At 38.0% G+C, this 19,132-nt stretch overlaps 2 pseudogenes; one reads left to right on the top strand and one right to left on the bottom strand.

The window, feature by feature from the left end:
* The window catches only part of LOC134334891 (uncharacterized), a 759,100-nt pseudogene that overhangs the window by 380,307 nt on the left and 359,661 nt on the right, over positions 1 to 19,132 (top strand).
* Positions 1 to 19,132, bottom strand: part of LOC134300421 (uncharacterized) — a 331,197-nt pseudogene that overhangs the window by 194,404 nt on the left and 117,661 nt on the right.

Genomic DNA, 19,132 nt, shown 5'->3' with positions numbered 1-19,132 from the left:
AGTAACATTTAATAAATCATTAAAAATGTTTTGGGTATGTTCTTTAACTTGTATTGAATGTCTTCAGAATATTAAGAAAACTGGGACTATAAAGCTGTAAAACATTGAAAGAGAAATTCCAGGTGAGATGTTGTGTAAGAAAGATGTGGAAAAGTTTAAGAACATTTTCTGTATCATAACAGAATTAAAGAACTAAATAAATAAAAATAAATTCACACATTCTCATTGTAAGACATTCCTATAATCTTTGTAAATGAGGTTGTGAGGATGTTCAGGGAAAGTTTTCATAACTGTAAAACAAACATTAAGAAAACTGGACAGAATAACGTTGAAGGAACGTTCTACTAAAACATTCATACAACCAAAATGGAACGTTTAGAGAAGCTTATTTTAAATGTTCTTAGAAAATTCCAACATATAACGTTCCCAGAATGTTACATTATTGTTGCAAATGAGGTTTAGGTAACGTTTTATAAACGTTTTCATAACTTTAAAAAAACGTTCTGAGAACATGAGGAAAACTGGACAGAATAACGTTGAGGGAACATTCCAATGCAACGTTCCCACAACCAAAATACAACGTTTGGGGAACGTTCTCAGAACGTAAGTTTGTTAGCTGGGTCAAATCCTCAGCGCTATTTTATTATGAACCTTGGTTTCATTATGAATTAGAATGTAGTTAAAATAAAAATAAAGTGTAATAAATGAATAATAAAAATACTTACAGACTCACTTCAGTACGAGCGCGTTCACTTCTTCTTCTTCTTGTTTGAACTGAGCTGGTTGATCTCAGTGTTGCAGCTTCTCAGTAAGGAAAGCAGCTATTGGCTGTCCTAGAAGCAGCTAAGTGACGTCACCGCCTAATTTGCATAATAGTTACCACATGTTGATAGATCTATATATTATTATAAACTATAGGTAGCAAATATCAATAGATCCATTCATCTGTATCTCAGACATTTATCTCACGTGTTATTAAATGTAGTTTAATATGAGCCAGTATATAAAACATTCAGTAGTAAATAATATACTGACCCTCTATGAGGAAAATCTTCTAAGGTTTTGCCTCTGTGATTTATTAAACTCTGTTGGATAAGATCCCAGTGAGGAATCTATAGATCACACAGATCTTATCTATAGCTACAAAAACATGGAATAAAGAACAAATAATTAGAACTGAACTGACAAGAGAAAAGAAACAAAATAGTTTTACTAATACAAACAGCTCAGTAGAAGATACTGTAATAAATGCTCAACATATTCACTCAGTAATGAACTTTATTACACTGTTAGCCCGGACTTTATATTTAATCAAACATTTTTAGTACAACATACATCAATTATTTAAGTTTTTTTGCTCTACTATAAAATGCAGAGTACATTGTACTAATTTGAGTACACATTTAAATGTGCTAAAAGATTTAAGTTTACTAAACAAAAAAAAATAACTTTTCTATCAGATTAACTTAAAAAAGTTAAGTTAAGGTAATTAAACAGAAAAACGCCACCATTTACATGTAAATACGCCTTTTTTCAGCTTGCTGTTGGTGAATCAGGCAGCCATTTGTTTTAACTTTTGAAACCTGTTGTTGCAAATTACTTTTTACTTTTCATTTAAGGCTTTTTGCAAAAGTAAACTTGTCTTCCTGAAATGTCTTTTGTGAAGTGGAACCTTTGTTAAACTAAATGGACGAACATTTTCTTTCTCATTATGCTATTTTTGAGTAGCATGTACACCAGTCTGATGGGGCTTTTTCATCTTCCGTCTAATTTTGGTAAGTGTTGTACTTTACTTAACAATTTTGTTTAAAATAAATGATCTTAATGTTGACACTAAATAAATAATCAAACAGCGCTGCTTTATTTGCCGTATTTAGGCTACATGCTAGCATGTTAGCATGCTAGCCTTCATACGAAGCAAAGAGTGTGCTGGCTTGCTTTATTTTAATCCTTAAATTAATGCTATTAATGTTGATTTTAATACTTCTGTTGTTTCTTTTTGTTGTTTTACAGGTTCATGGTTACTGTGAGGAGCTGTTTGTGTTTCATCAGAACTTTATATACAGTTTGTACAGTTTTAAAGATGTTTTCTTGACATGTTGTATTTTTAGTAAATACTTCTGAAGTGAAATAAAGAAAAATAATTTTATAATTGTGTCTGTTTATCTATAAACATTTGTAATTCATATTTAAAATGTAATTAACATGAAAACTAAGAAGAAATCAATAGTTTTTTCCATAGAGCTCAAGATATTAAGTAGAATTATTGGGAAAAGCAGTTGGTATAACAAAAAAAAGAAAGTTTAATCAACTTGCCTTTTAGGTGTAATAACTTAATGTTTTAAGTTATGCTAACTCAAGTTTTCATTATACATTACTTAACTTTTTTAAGGCAACCGGTTTCCTCAAATTTTTTTAAGTAGATTGAACTTATCCAGGCTTACAGTGTAGACACAAACTTTACTGTACCAGCTGAACTGCTAAAAAACGGAAAAAAACCTGAATACATTTTGTGTTGTCGTAATGTTAAGGTCGCTGATAGTTATTTAAAAATGTTTGGCTTTCCTAGATGTATGAAAAATGCTCTAAAATCCCTGAACACATGTATAAACCTGGTTAAATTAAACATTAACACATAGCACTAGATAAACACCTTTTTTTTTAACTGTATGCAATCACGTACAGCTAATTTGAGCACCTTGCATAGTTCTGAAATAGAATAAAAAACAACTCGCATAATAAAGGCATTACATACACTTCAACTTTTAAACTATTAAAGGAATTAAAACTAAAACCCCACATTACTAACCGCTAGCAGTAATAAATTCGGTTAAAGGTAGCACAGAATTAGAGGCGTTCCACTCAACGAGTTAAAAACAGATGTGCGCATGCTCGGTAGGACAAATCGATGGGTACTTTAGTAGGATAAATCAACAGAACAATGGCAGCACCCGCTACTCTCCGAGGACAGTAACTGTAGAACGATGTTTGATTTCATGTTCGAGTCTCCAAAAGTCTCCAATAACACCAGAAAAAGTCGCTAGATTTTTTCGCTAGTTGCTGTTTCAAAAAAAAGTTGCTAGAGGAGTCTAAACTGTGTGCATCTATTAAAACAGAGGGATGTGAGAGTAGTCCTTGTTTAGTATGTTGATGGTCTGGGGAAATAAGCTGTGGAGGTGACAGTTGGTTTGAGTCTTTAATGCTCTCACTCTTGGTCTCCACTGAGGTGAGAACTTCTGGAAAAACGAGTGATCAGGGTGTGAGGAGTCAGCCATGATCATCCCTGCCCTCTTTCTCATCCTAGAGGAGTTCACATCTTCAAGGGTGGAAAGACGACAGCCGATGATTTTCTCTACGCTGCAGCTTGTGCTTGGTGTGCAGAGACGCTGAGACAAACCAGGCCATGACGGCGTTTTTTATAGTTTATTCTTAATAAACATGTTTCAAAGATGCCATTTGTAATAAAATTTACTTTTAATGTTACAAATAATTAATTGTTAGGTTTTGTTAAATGCATTTTAACCCAGCTGTCTATAACTGGTTAGCAGAATTGTCTAGTTTAGCCAAAACACGAGGGTAGTAGCTATAACATGGTGTTGGATTACTATCAGACTGAGTGAATCATTCAGGTAATTTACTCAAAAGTATTTAAAGTTTTAACAGCATTGACAATGAACTAAACTGAGCAGTGGAGAGCATGACTGGCCGGGGCTAATTTAGTGCTTATTTATAGGGGAACGGCTGTAAGAGGATCCAGTGTGTATTTAGAACAGAGGAAACGATCAGTTTAAGAAAGCAGCAGTAACAGCGCTCAGAATCTTTGCTGTGGTTGTTGGTCCACTTTGTCTGAAGTCTCGCTGTATGTAGCAGAGAACCTGAACACAGTGACTGATCCTAAACACAGAAGCAAACCACCAAACACAGACTCACTCAACACAGCCTGACCACAGAGACGGTCACTATAAGAAACACTGTAACTTAATACGGTCACACCAATAAAGCTTATTAAAGTTTATTCACTAAAATGTTCAGTCTAGTTACAGCCCTGCTCACAGCTACAGGATCTACTCTCCTTTCTATGCTGGGGGTCTCTGTTAGAAGGTATTTCTACCAAAACACTGGTGTAGCAACTTTGCTGTGAAGAAATACAAATAACCAAAATAACAAATAGTTGAGAAAGAATGAAGAGAAGAAATAAAATAAGCACAGTGTTTATTTCAATACAGACAGTATAAACATAAGAACACACATTTTTAAACGTTATGACGGAGCAGTTCAGAACTTGTACTTGTCGTGGAAGAAAAAATTAAGTTGTTTGTCACTGAAACTCGAACCTTGAATAAGTTTGTTTATACTGTTTAAGCTACTGAATATGTGAAATGAACACGAAGTACTAGAACAGAATATTCCACTTCTGTTTGATAGCAAGTTAACAGTTTAACAACATCATTGCTCTTATCTATATGGGTTGAACCTCTATCTATAAAAAGCATTACAAAGAATGAAAATTTGTCCTTCAGCCTGCATACGCTTTGCTGACTGTTTGGATCCTCTGCAGAGAATAAACTATCATCTTCTTACTAACTTCAGCTCTGACTCTAAGTGTCTTATTATAGTGTAATTTTGGAATTCTGTCACCACAGTACTGAGGTAATAAAACTAAATAAATGAGCTTAAGCTGAACACTCGTGACCTCTGATCCCACAGACAGAACTGCATCAAGAACCATCATTCATCAATAGCTGATAGAACCACATGAGCAAAAGATTACTTTAAAAAACCTTAATCAAGCTCTACAATAAAATGTTACAAACACAATAACACCTCAAACACTTTATAACTTGGTATCCTCTGTGGTTTCTCTTCAGTGTGAACACGCTGGTGATTTTCTGTGTCAGTTTTTCCATATTTTGAGCAAAAACTTGTAAAACATGTCAGTGTGTTGGTGTTAATTAAAACTCTCTCCACAAAATTAGCACTGATACAGTTTCTTCCAGTGTGAACCAGGGTTATAACAGTTTTGGATTTTTTATTATAGTTTAGTTTTAATTCGTTGTGACTTTTTTTCTCTAATTCAGTTAGTTTTAATTAGTTTTTAGAGTGGGTTTGCTAGTTTTTATTATTTTTATGCCTTAGTTTAAGTTTTAAGTAGTTTAAGTTTTTATTAGTTTTAGTTTTTTTATACTTTAGGTTATTTTTCAGGTGCAGGATTCAAAAAAGTCAGAGTAAGTATTGTGTAATTAAAACTCAACAAAAGATACCATTTAGAAAATGTATTCAATTACTGTTGAACAACCAACTGTCCACAAAAACTGTAACAGTCCACAAGATAGCAGCCTTAGGTGCAAAATGTGTGTAATACTGCATGCTGCTGAAAATAGTCAATAGACTAAGGACACACATGAACATAATAATTACAGTCTAAATTATCTTTAGAAAGCCAGCCAATACCTATATGTAGTTGTTAACAGTTACCATCTTTCAGCCAGTTATTTAAAATGAGTCTGTTCACAATAACTGGTAAAAGTGAAAATCTTTACCTGTTCATAACCCTGCCCCTGAAAACAGGCGCTTATAATATGAACCATTTCTAGATGCAGCACCAGTGGTGTAACTGGGAGCTCATGGGCTCCAGTGCAAAATAAATGTTGGGCTCTTCAACAAATTGCATCTGCTGATAGCTGATCAGAATGAATTAAAAGTCACTCAGAAGTTACACTTCAAGTCCTGCCTCTGGTATTTGTAATGCACAATTTTACTTTACGTGACACAATAAAATGTTAATCTCGTTTTTTTTAGCGATTAAAAATTTAATGCCTTAATCGCGTTAATTAGCGCTTATAACGCTAGTTAATTAACGCAATTAACGACAGCCCTAAAAATAATATAAATTATTTCATGAGACACACATCAGGGAGCTCAATCTGAGAAAAACATCAACTTAACTTTTGCTGTGGTCATTTTGCAGGCTAGCGTGGTGAGCAGAAGCGGAATGTAAACATGAAGTGCCGTCAGGGAGCATCTCCCCAATCTCAATCCGCTCCCTACTCACTCCCCCTCTCCACTCCGCCTCCGTTTGCACGTTCACGTGTGTAACATGAATTGTAGTATGATGAGCCAAGCATAGGAGGCAAGGAGGACAAAAGCTCAAGAGTCCCAGTTCCAACACCTTTAACTTTATTTGTCCACACACACACCAGGTATATTTACAACGTGTTATTATTTTAAAAACAAACGAACTACAGCTGGTCCACCCAGTAACTCCACGCAGTTACTGATCTTATACATTTTAGGCCTCCCGCCATTCTTTCTTCCCCTTTCCCCCTTACTTCCTCCTGTTTTATCAAAAAGGTCCCTCCCCTCTAGGACCTAACAGCCAATCCAGCTACAGCTGAAACTGGAGGGAACATTCTCAACTCATACAATTCCAAACAATTCTAATTTACAACTGATTCTATGCTTTCTCTCTGTTCAGGCACCTTTTACCCGGCAACGTCACGTATCATCCCCGATACCCGGACCATCCTCACCACAACAGGTAAGTATTTATTTATTTATACTATCTACAACATTAACTGGGTTAGCCCCTTTTCCCATTCATTATGACCAGACTTAGTGATGTGTAAGGTATCCTTACATCTCTACATCATCACATCGTGGAGTGTCCCTCTGTAGTGCAGTGTTAGTGAGGAGGGAGCGGATTGGGAAAGACCGCATGAGGTACCGTACGGTGCTGGCAGCTAATTTAAAACTGCTCGAGTAGAAAACATCGATTTAATAACAGTTCACAAGGCTCATAAATAAATTGACAAACACGAAAACTAAGAGTATTCTCTCTTTACTTTCAGTACGTTTTAGTAAGCTTTGTAAACGCATAATACAGTTACAGTTAGTTATTGTTTTTATTTATTTCAGTTGAACGAAAATGTTTTTTCAATTTCAGTTTTTGTTGTTACGTTCATTTTCGTTAACGATAATAACCCTGGTGTGAATGCGCTGTTGTCTTTTGAGATGACTCTGATGATTAAAACTGTTCCCACACTGTAAGCACTGTTACGGTTTCTCTCCAGTGTGAACGCGCTGGTGTCTTTTGAGATGACTCTGATTAATAAAACTCTTCCCACACTGTGAGCACTGATACGGTTTCTCTCCAGTGTGAATGCGCTGGTGGATTTTAAGAGCACTCTGATTATTAAAACTCTTCCCACTGTGAGCACTGATACGGTTTCTCTCCAGTGTGAATGCGCTGGTGGATTTTAAGAGCACTCTGATTATTAAAACTCTTCAAACACTGTGAGCACTGATACGGTTTCTCTTCGGTGTGAATGCGCTGGTGTTTGTTGAGATCACTCTGAGAACTAAAGCTCTTCCCACACTGTAAGCACTGATATGGTTTCTCTCCAGTGTGAATGCGCCGGTGTCTTTTGAGATCACTCTGTCCATTAAAACTCTTCCCACACTGTGAGCACTGATACGGTTTCTCTCCAGTGTTTTACACGTTATTTATTGGATAATATTATTAATATTATACATATTTTTATTATTATTATCATTATTCTGACTGATGAACCATTATTAAATATTGTTTATTTCTTTTTTTCTATAAAATTCACGGCAGGAATCAATGTTTCATGCTAGTGTTATTTGTTTTGGTTTTATATATTACTATTATTATTTCTGAATTATCCTGAGTGAAGATTTATTTTAATGTACTGGACAGCTGTAGTTCACGTCTTTCACTGTTGTATTTTGGACATTCTGTCAGGATGTGTTTTCTGGTGATTGGTGTATGCCAGTCTATGTAAACTGTGGCTTCTTTTCCTAGTAATAGGTGTTAGACAGACAGAGCAGCACATATTTACACATTTCAACAGCTCACAAAGTATTTACATATAATTGCTGTCTGTTTTTATTCATGGATCTGAAAATGTGACGATCTGGTTGGTCATTACAAAAGCAAAATCAAAATAAAGAAACTGTAAAATAACTTGTAAACAAAGATACTTAATGCTTTTCTATGAAAAACAACCTTAAATCGAAGCTAAATGAACTTTATGTTTGTACAGATCAGTAAGAGAGAATCATCATATGTGTCATAAAGATCACAAGAGCCAATGTGTGTCTCATATGAGAGACGTCGTCCCACCTGCCATCATGTTGTTATTGTCACATGGGTTGAGGTGTGAATGGGGGTTAAACTGCTTCATATGTGGTTAATAATCGCTGTTGTAAGTCACCACCTTTGTTTAAAGATGATCATTCCAGACACAGATGCCTCCTTTAGTCCTCTTTTAAATCTGCCTTCTATGTCCAAAATGTGAACATCTGTATGCTAAAAGGAGCGTTCCTTCTCCTCCAGGTACAGATGTAGAGCTGAGTATTGTGCTGATGAGATGAATCTGCTATACACTCCTGATCAAAATCTTAAGACCAGTTAAAAAATTGCAAGAATATGCATTTTGCACTATTGGATCTTAAGAAGGTTCTAAGTAGAGCTTCACAATGCTAAAAGAAGAAATGGGTGCAAGAAATAAAAACTTTTAAAGCAGCCAATTTTTTGAAAACTGCATTTACACTCAAACATGCTTTTTTCAGCTGATCAAAAGTTTAAGACCACAGCCTTTAAAAGCCAAAATCTGTGCAGAAATTTGGATTCCATGTCATTTTCTGTCAAGTATTTACACTGTCAAGACCTCCTGATGGCAAAAGCAAAAAAGCTACACTGACTTTGAACGCGGTAGGATGCTTAAGCAAGGCCTAAGCTGCATAAGCAAGGCCTCTTACAACGTGCCATTGCTGCTGAGGTTGGATGCAGTAAGACAGTCATTTTGCATTTTTTAAAAGATCCTGAGGGTTATGGAACAAAAAAGTCAAGTGGTAGACCCAAAAACATTTCACCAGCGCTGAGCCGCAGGATCCGATTGGCTGTCCGTCAAGACACGGAACGATCCTCAACCCAAATTAAGGCCATTACTGGTGCTGACTGCAGCTCAATAACCATCAGACGGCATCTGCGAGGGAAGGGCTTCAGAAACAAAAAACGTCTTTAAAGGCCACGTCTTCTTCAACGCCACAAAATTGCCCGTTTAGACTTTGCAAGGGAGCACCAAACATGGGACATTGAAAGGTGAAAGAAAGTTGTATTCTCTGATGAGAAAAAATTTCACCTTGACGGTCCTGATGGCTTCCAACGTTACTGGCATGACAAGGAGATCCCACCTGAGATGTTTTCTACGCGGCACAGTGGGGGGGCGCCATCATGATTTGGGGTGCTTTTTCCTTTAATGGAACAATGGAGCTTCAGGTTGTGCAGGGGCATCAAACAGCAGCTGGCTTTGTGGAGATGTTGCAGCGGGCATCCCTCATGACTGAGGGCCCTCGTCTGTGTGGTAACGACTGGGTTTTTCAACAGGACAATGCTGTAGTTCACAATGCCCGCCTGACAAAGGACTTCTTCCAAGAGAATAATGTCATTCTTTTGGACCATCCTGCGTGTTCCCCTGATCTAAATCCGATTGTGAACATTTGGGGATGGATGACAAGGGAAGTTTACAAAAATGGACATCAGTTCCAGACAGTGGATGCCCTTCGTGAAGCCATCTTCAACACTTGGAGCAACGTTCCCACTAGCCTCCTAAAAACACTTGCATCAAGCATGCCTAAACGATTGTTTGAAGTGATCAACAAGCATGGTGGAGCTACTCATTACTGAGTCCTTTTTTGACACTTTGATTTCTGTTTTGAGGGGGTTTTCGGGTTTTTTTGAGCTATGGTCTTAAACTTTTGATCAGCTGATGAACAGCCTATTTCAGTTAAATTGTTGTTTTCAATAAATTCCCTGCTCAAAAGTTTTTGTCTCTTGCACCCATTTCTTCTTTTAGCATTGTGAAGCTCTACTTAGAACCTTCTTAAGATCCAATAGTGCAAAATGCATATTCTTGCAATTTTTTAACTGGTCTTAAGATTTTGATCAGGAGTGTATTGTAGCATGAACTGTGGAGTGATTTAGTCTCTCCTATGTAAAGGTGTGATCACTCCTCACTGCATTGTACATCACACACAACACTGCTCACTTTGTGCTGGAACATTTTGTACTTGGGATGAACCAGGTTCTCTTCTAAGGGGGTTTTGATGGAGACTCAAGACTATCAGGACCTGAATGACTGAAAATCTACACAGACATGTAAAAAACTGCTAAAAATAACAAGATAAACATCAGGAAACAAAGCTAAAATAAACTTGACGTGTTTCGAGCTATAAAACCTGTAAGCTGCGAAAGAAAAATAGATCATTTATCTATACAGCTGTAAAAACATAAACAAAGCCAAAATAACGTTTATCTTTACCTTCATCTAAAACTTTTAATATAATCAATAAACTCTGACTCAGACGAATCATTTAGCTGAATCGGTTCAGATTCATCAGTTCATTAGTACTGAATCATATGATGCTAACGGATAGCGGAGTAGTTTCTGTGTTTAAATGAAAAAAAAATCGAGTTTGAGCTACTTAAATGATCAAAGTTATTTATTATCATTATCAATTATAATGTAGTTAACTGAATTGTAATAAATACATTAATAACTATTTTACTTACAGATTCACTTCAGTACAAACGTGTTGCTGCTTCTTCTTCTTCTTCTTCTTGTTTGCACTGAGCTGGTTGATCTACAGCGTTTAGGTTTATTCTCCCCCTACTGGACGGAAGTGAAACAGCTTCCAAACAAGCTGGGATATGTAAAGAAAGAATTTCATTGTACTGATATGTACAGTATATGTGACAAATAAAGTATATCTTCTTCTTCTGAGATGTTAATACCTAAGTATTTAAAATATTCTGTATGCCATGTCAGGTTGTATCTATTTTTAATCACTCCTGGTGGGTTATAGTTGAATGAAAGAGTTTTATTTACATTAATCTTATAACCAGATAGTTGATATATTGTTCAAATGTCTGCATCAGATGGGGGGTAATGAGTGAGTTGTTTGCCCTAGGAAAATTAAAATGGTCATAGGCGTAACAGGCCAGTTTGTGCGTAATCAGGGTAATTGGACATGACTAGACTGGGGGATACAAATTGGGCATATAATTATGCATATAATACGCTGTTATTTAATCATTTTATTTTCACACAGCGAACAACAATGTAAGCATTCAGGTGCCAAACATGGTTTGGGTATAAACTATAACAATGCATGGCATTCATGGTTTGGGTATAAACTATAACAATGCATGGCTACTTTTGGAGTTTTTCCTGGCATACAGAACCATAAGACAAAAGAGAAAAAAAGACGTTCATATTGAACAATCCTTGCCACGGTGCTTAAGTTATCTGGCTAATTCAGAAATCATGCTTTCAAAATATTTTGATCTAATATTGTGCATTAATAAAGCATTAAAACACAGATATGATCATTTCATAGATCTATTAAGAAAATCTTTTAATACTGTAATGTGCAGAAATATTGAAATATTGTTCTAAATTACAATTTTAATACCTATAAATAACGGAAACAGTGAAGTTATCAGACATTATCTTTACTTTGTAAATCATGTTATTTACTGCTATAAAAAAAGTTCAATTGTGTTAATAAATACAGTCCGTGTAAACGCTTAGTCAATATAAATATCGGATACAGATGTGTTTTTAAAAAACTACAAACATCACAAATATAAATCATGTTTACAACCATGAGATTAAATAATCTGAATAAACTGTAGAGATGAAACATCACACAGCAAACGAGTTTCACTTCTTTATCACAGAACTGGAGGGGATGGAGGAGGAGATATGTGGTTTTGATGGACAGGTCTAGCAGCCAATGGAGATACTTGTTAAAGCGTGATTTTATTCATCGTTTAATTGGTTATTTTGATATTTGCTGCTATACACAGACAGAGATTTATACCCACAATCAACACATATGAAAAAGTGAAAACTGCTAAAAGTGTTTTAATCAGACAGCGACGATAATTAATTTTTTCTGTTTGACTGTGCTGCCGGACAACAAGTAATGCAAAGGGCAGTGATAGCTCAGTGATTAAGGTACTGGACTAGTAATCAAAAGGTTGCCGGTTCAAGCCCTACCATCACTGAGTTGCCACTGTTGGACCCCTGGAGCAAGACCCTTAACCCTCAATTGCTCAAAAATTGTGTTCAGTCATAACTGTAGGTCGCTTTGGATAAAAGTATCTGCTAAATGCTGAAAATATAAATGAAAATGTAAATAAATTTAAGACAGAAGACGTGGGCCGTATTAAATCCTATCCAGGCCAGACTTTGGATATGTCTGCTTTAAGGTATCCTACAGAAAGGGTGGTGAGATCTCTCCATTGTCATTGATTTCCAAATATTCTTTGATCTCTCTTTTAATTTGTGATTTGAAAGGGTCATTGAGTAGGCTTGTATTTAGTTTCCAATATTATTTCTTAGTTGCACCACAAAATGAACATATAAATATATTGGTGCATGGTCAAATCTATTGTTCCTATTCCACAAGAATCTATATTGTCTTTATCTTTTCCAAATGTTATAAAATAGTCTGTCCTTGTGTAAAGGGAATGTGGAGCAGAGTAATGAGTATAATCTCTTCTGGTAGGCAATAGATTTCTCCATATGTCAAGCAATCCAGCTACTTTAAACAGTATGTTTGTTTTCTTATGTAGTGATTTTAGTCCACGTTTTTTTCCACCCAGAAGAGTCCAACCCTGGTTGCAGTCGTACATTTAGGTCTCCCCCACATATTAAGAACCCTTCTGTTTCTGATACCATAATATTTGTAATCTTCTGGAAGAAACCCAAATCACTTTCTGGGGGTGCATATACAGTGTATCACAAAAGTGAGTACACCCCTCACATTTCTGCAGATATTTAAGTATATCTTTTCATGGGACAACACTGACAAAATGACACTTTGACACAATGAAAAGTAGTCTGTGTGCAGCTTATATAACAGTGTAAATTTATTCTTCCCTCAAAATAACTCAATATACAGCCATTAATGTCTAAACCACCGGCAACAAAAGTGAGTACACCCCTAAGAGACTACACCCCTAAATGTCCAAATTGAGCACTGCTTGTCATTTTCCCTCCAAAATGTCATGTGATTTGTTAGTGTTACTAGGTCTCAGGTGTGCATAGGGAGCAGGTGTGTTCAATTTAGTAGTACAGCTCTCACACTCTCTCATACTGGTCACTGAAAGTTCCAACATGGCACCTCATGGCAAAGAACTCTCAGAGGATCTTAAAAGACGAATTGTTGCGCTACATGAAGATGGCCAAGGCTACAAGAAGATTGCCAACACCCTGAAACTGAGCTGCAGCACAGTGGCCAAGATCATCCAGCGTTTTAAAAGAGCAGGGTCCACTCAGAACAGACCTCGCGTTGGTCATCCAAAGAAGCTGAGTGCACGTGCTCGGCGTCACATCCAACTGCTGTCTTTGAAAGATAGGCGCAGGAGTGCTGTCAGCATTGCTGCAGAGATTGAAAAGGTCGGGGGTCAGCCCGTCAGTGCTCAGACCATACGCCGCACACTACATCAAATTGGTCTGCATGGCTGTCACCCCAGAAGGAAGCTTCTTCTGAAGTCTCTACACAAGAAAGCCCGCAAACAGTTTGCTGAAGACATGTCAACAAAGGACATGGATTACTGGAACCATGTCCTATGGTCTGATGAGACCAAGATTAATTTGTTTGGTTCAGATGGTCTCAAGCATGTGTGGCGGCAATCAGGTGAGGAGTACAAAGATAAGTGTGTCATGCCTACAGTCAAGCATGGTGGTGGGAATGCCATGCTCTGGGGCTGCATGAGTGCAGCAGGTGTTGGGGAGTTACATTTCATTGAGGGACACATGAACTCCAATATGTACTGTGAAATACTGAAGCAGAGCATGATCCCCTCCATCCGGAAACTGGGTCGCAGGGCAGTGTTCCAGCATGATAATGACCCCAAACACACCTCTAAGACGACCACTGCTTTATTGAAGAGGCTGAGGGTAAAGGTGATGGACTGGCCAAGCATGTCTCCAGACCTAAACCCAATAGAACATCTTTGGGGCATCCTCAAGCGGAAGGTGGAGGAGCGCAAAGTCTCGAATATCCGCCAGCTCCGTGATGTCGTCATGGAGGAGTGGAAAAGCATTCCAGTGGCAACCTGTGAAGCTCTGGTAAACTCCATGCCCAGGAGAGTTAAGGCAGTTCTGGGAAATAATGGTGGCCACACAAAATATTGACACTTCAGGAACTTTCACTAAGGGGTGTACTCACTTTTGTTGCCAGTGGTTTAGACATTAATGGCTGTATATTGAGTTATTTTGAGGGAAGAATAAATTTACACTGTTATATAAGCTGCACACAGACTACTTTTCATTGTGTCAAAGTGTCATTTTGTCAGTGTTGTCCCATGAAAAGATATACTTAAATATCTGCAGAAATGTGAGGGGTGTACTCACTTTTGTGATACACTGTATATTTAACAGAGTAACTGGGTGTCCCTCTATTCTCCCCCGTACTAAAATAAATCTGCCCTCTACATCTCTTATTTCAAATATCTTTTCGAAGCGTATCTTATTTGAAATGAGGATAGCAACCCCTCTCCTACGCCCTGATTTATATGAAGAGAAGAACAAATAAGTAAAGCCTGTCTTCTTTAGTTTCTCATGCTCTTTGTTGTTTGAGTAAGATTCTTGTAGGTGTACTACATGGGCTTGTTCCTTCTTCATTTAAGATATGATTCTACAGCGTTTAATTGGATTTAGCAACCCATTCACATTAAAAGAAATAAACTTTACTTTATCCCTGGCCATATGTGTTCATACTCCGGTAACCTATAATCACAGACATAAAGCTTAATTGATTCACTCCCTGAACAAACAAATGCAAGTAAACAATAAACATCAAACATGAACAACGATGTGGTTCCAAGGTTGGGGTCTTCAACATACGACCCTGTACTAAACTAGAAAGAATATCTAGCTGTGGGGGAAGGTCTCTCCAACCCACTGTGGCATCCAAAAAAAAGAAAAACCGACAAGTCTCTGTCCACCAGTCACAGAAAATTTCAGTGTGTTCCTCCCGTGTATATTTTACTGTCATTAAGGGAAACAATAGTAAAAAATGTATACTGAACTGAAGAATCACAGCGCATTATATATTTCCAAGTAACAAAAATAGCGTCTTTTAAATAAAGTTACATTTAGCTTATATACATTTCTAAGGTTATTCCAACCTTATTACTCTCCTGAAGGGGGCAGGGGCTGTCTTCTAAACGCGTCTCTCTCGGATATTTTGTCCTCGTTCTTCGCATGCTCGCTCCTGTTTCCTCCCTCCCACCGTCTCCCACATTGAGTGAGGGAACTGTTCAGCCAGGGACTCTTTTGAGGAGAAGCCTCTGTCTCTCATATCTTTAGTCGCCTCCTCCACAGTCTGGTACAGCTGCGTCTCGTCCTCGTAGAACACACGTAGTTTAGCAGGGAGCGGTGTTTGGTAGTGGATTTTTCGTTGCAGAGTATTCTTTACGTTTCTGTAGTACTGCTGGAGGGTAGACCTGATCAAAATATATTGGCCTCTCATTCAAATTCACCCTTTTCTGTCCCCATGTCTTGTGAAGAAGCTCTTCTTTAGTTTTGTATCTGAGAAATTGAATTATTATCGACCGTGGCTTGTCCTCGTTTCTCTCAGGGGGTCTCGGGGTGAGTGCGGGGTGTGCTCTCTCAATATCCAGCTGAGTGATCGCTGGGAGCTCGAGCGTTTCCGAAGTAACTTCACTATAAATTCCACCATAATCGTCACTTCCGCTCCCTCTGGGACATTATATATCCGGAAGTTCTCTCTCCGGGATCTCCCTTCCTGATCGATTAGTTTGTTCTCTTGTTGAGTCACTATTTTTATCAGCTTGCCTACTACCTGCTCCATATTTACGTCTTCTCAATTCGTGTCTCTGCTTCTGCTATTTTATGATTGATGAGAGCAAGCTTAGATTTAATATCCCATAACTGCTGTTTTGCGTCAGTCTCAAATTTTTTCTAAACTTGCTGCTTCATGTGATCGAGGCTTGGCATTAGCTTCTTCATCATGTGTATGTGTAGATGAGCTGTTTTCAGCATTTTCGTCTGCATTTTGTGGACAAACGAATGGATTTTTTTTCAAACGGAAATAAATTATTATAAATGTTTTACTTGTATAAACTTGTACCGAGGGGAGATGATCTATTGACATTTTAGCATGCTGTGCTACCTCAATCCATTGGTTTTAATAGCAAGATGCTAAATGCTAAACGTGAAACCCGATGGAATCGCTGTCTAAGTATTGCGTTCGTATAACCGGACTTATTAATCATCGACTTATTCGAATCCTTTCTACTGAGGCAGCTGCCTGTGTAGGCAGTAAGACAGCAAGGCAGCTCACTATAGGTTTTCGAACACACCCACAGTGTTACAAGCACAATATCACCTCAAACACTTTATAACTTGGAGTCCTCTGTGGTTTTTCACGTGTGAACACGCTGGTGATTTTCTGTGTCAGTCTTCTTATATTTAGAGCCAAAACATGTAAAACACGTGTGTTCCCTTCACAAGTCAGTGTGCTAATGTTAAATAAAACTCTTTCCACACAATTAGCACTGATACAGTTTCTCTACAGTGTGAATGTGCTGGTGTTTTTTTAGATGACTTTGTTGATTAAAACTCCTCTCACACTGTGAGCACTGATACGGTTTTTCTCCAGTGTGAATACGCTGGTGTACTTTAAAAGCACTCAGAGAAATAAAGCTTCACCCACACTGTGAGCACTGATACGGTTTCTCTCCAGTGTGAATGCGCTGGTGTATTTTAAGAGCACTCTGAGAACTAAAGCTCTTCCCACACTGTGAGCACTGAAACGGTTTTTCTCCAGTGTGAATGCGCTGGTGTATTTTGACATGACTCTGTGTAATAAAACTCTTCCCACACTGTGAGCACTGATAGGGTTTTTCTCCAGTGTGAATGCGCTGGTGTATTTTGAGAACACTCTGACAATTAAAGCTCTTCCCACACTGTGAGCACTGATATGGTTTCTCTCCAGTGTGAATGTGCTGGTGTAATTTGAGATGACCCTGTTGATTAAAACTCTTCCCACACTGTGAGCACTGATACGGTTTCTCTCCAGTGTGAATGCGCTGGTGTATTTTAAGAGCACTAAGATAACTAAAGCTCCTCCCACTCTGAGAGCACTCATATGGTTTCTCTTCAATGTGAATGCGCTGGTGACTTTTGAGATGACTGACGAATAAAACTCTTTCCACACTGTGAGCACTGATACGGTTTCTCTCCAGTGTGAATGCGCTGGTGTATTTTGAGATGACTCTGTGTAATAAAACTCTTCCCACACTGTGAGCACTGATAGGGTTTCTCTCCAGTGTGAATGCGCTGGTGTTCTTTAAGATGACTCTGACGATTAAAGCTTTTCCCACACTGTGAGCACTGATATGGTTTCTCTCCAGTGTGAATGCGCTGGTGTTTTTTGAGATCACTCTGTGTATTAAAACTCTTCCCACACTGTAAGCACTGATAGGGTTTCACTCCAGTGTGAATGCACTGGTGTACTTTAAGAGCACTCAGAGAAATAAAGCTCTTCCCACACTGTGAGCACTGATACGGTTTCTCTCCGGTGTGAATGCGCTGGTGTGTTTTGAGAACACTCTGGCGATTAAAACTTTTCCCACACTGTGAGCACTGATACGGTTTCTCTCCAGTGTGAATGCACTGGTGCATTTTAAGAGCACTGGGATAACTAAAACTCTTCCCACACTGTGAGCACTGATACGGTTTCTCTCCAGTGTGAATGCGCTGGTGTAGTTTAAGAGCACTGGGAGAACTAAAGCTCTTTCCACACTGTGAGCACTGATACGATTTCTCTCCAGTGTGAATGCGCTGGTGTAGTTTAAGAGCATTGGGAGAACTAAAGCTCTTCCCACACTGTGAGCAGACGTTCCTTCTGTTCTGTTCTCTGGTGAGAGAGCTGTTAATGCTGACAGCACCAGAGGACGTCTGCTGATCACTGGAGCTTCTGGTGGGCGTCAGATCCTCATGTTCAGTCTTAATCTTCACCAGGGTCTCATATTTGACACTGTGGGGGGTCTTGATGTGTTTGTGGAGATGATTTTGGGTTGTACAGGAACGTGGACTCAAGGAGCAGCAGAAATCCTTGTTCAATCCTGAAGAAGAGAAACACAAGCTGCTCTTGTAACACCATCAATTACAAACATCACAATAAACACAGAGCAGATCAAATGATTTTCAAAGCTAAAAGTGAAGAGGAGCAAAGACACGGTACTGAGTGAGTATAGAGTGAGATAAAGAGTAAATAACCTCAGCACTTTTACTTTCAATATAGCAACAGAACATATTCACTCTTTTACACGCCTCAGTTATTTACTGGATTATATTATTAATATTATAAATATCATTATTATTATTATCATTACTGATGATAGAAACATTCTGACAGATGAACCATTAATAAATAAAACAGGTTTCATTGCTCAAGATTTGAAACATTCTTACTGAGATCATCTTCATCTTCAGGTTCCTCCTTCTTCTGAGGCAGGACACCTCCAAGTGATTGGTACACTGAGGAGAGGTGTCTATCAGAGGTGATGAGTTCCAGGGGGATTAATGATACTTCACCTGAAATGACATCAACATGTGAAGAAAGCTCAACAACTGGGACTAGTGTAGGGAGGCGTGTTGTTGTTGTTTTAATGATATAATAAATCTTAGTTCCATTAAAAACTTGAGTCCAGACTGGAGTGAAGCAGCACTTCTCCACAGGACAGAACCATACAGGACAGATTCTGATCCACTATCCACTAATTACTGACCCCAGTACTGACCATCCTGTTCTGTACTACACTGTCTGGTGGAAAAGTGCTAAATTGTTCCATATGTACTTACAGCAGAAATCTTCATCTTCAGATCCTTCATCTTTTATATCCATGGGGGCGATGTGTCCCACTTCTGCTGACTGCATTATTAAAGATCTAACATAAAGACACACACACATGGATGAATGGATGGATAGATGGATGGATAGACAGACAGAGCAGCACATATAAGTATTTACATATAATTGCTGTTTTTATTCATTGATTCGA

The sequence above is a fragment of the Trichomycterus rosablanca genome, chromosome 2 (assembly GCF_030014385.1).
Source record: "Trichomycterus rosablanca isolate fTriRos1 chromosome 2, fTriRos1.hap1, whole genome shotgun sequence".
Classification (NCBI taxonomy): Eukaryota; Metazoa; Chordata; class Actinopteri; order Siluriformes; family Trichomycteridae; genus Trichomycterus; species Trichomycterus rosablanca.
This window is presented reverse-complemented; position numbering and strand designations above follow the sequence as displayed.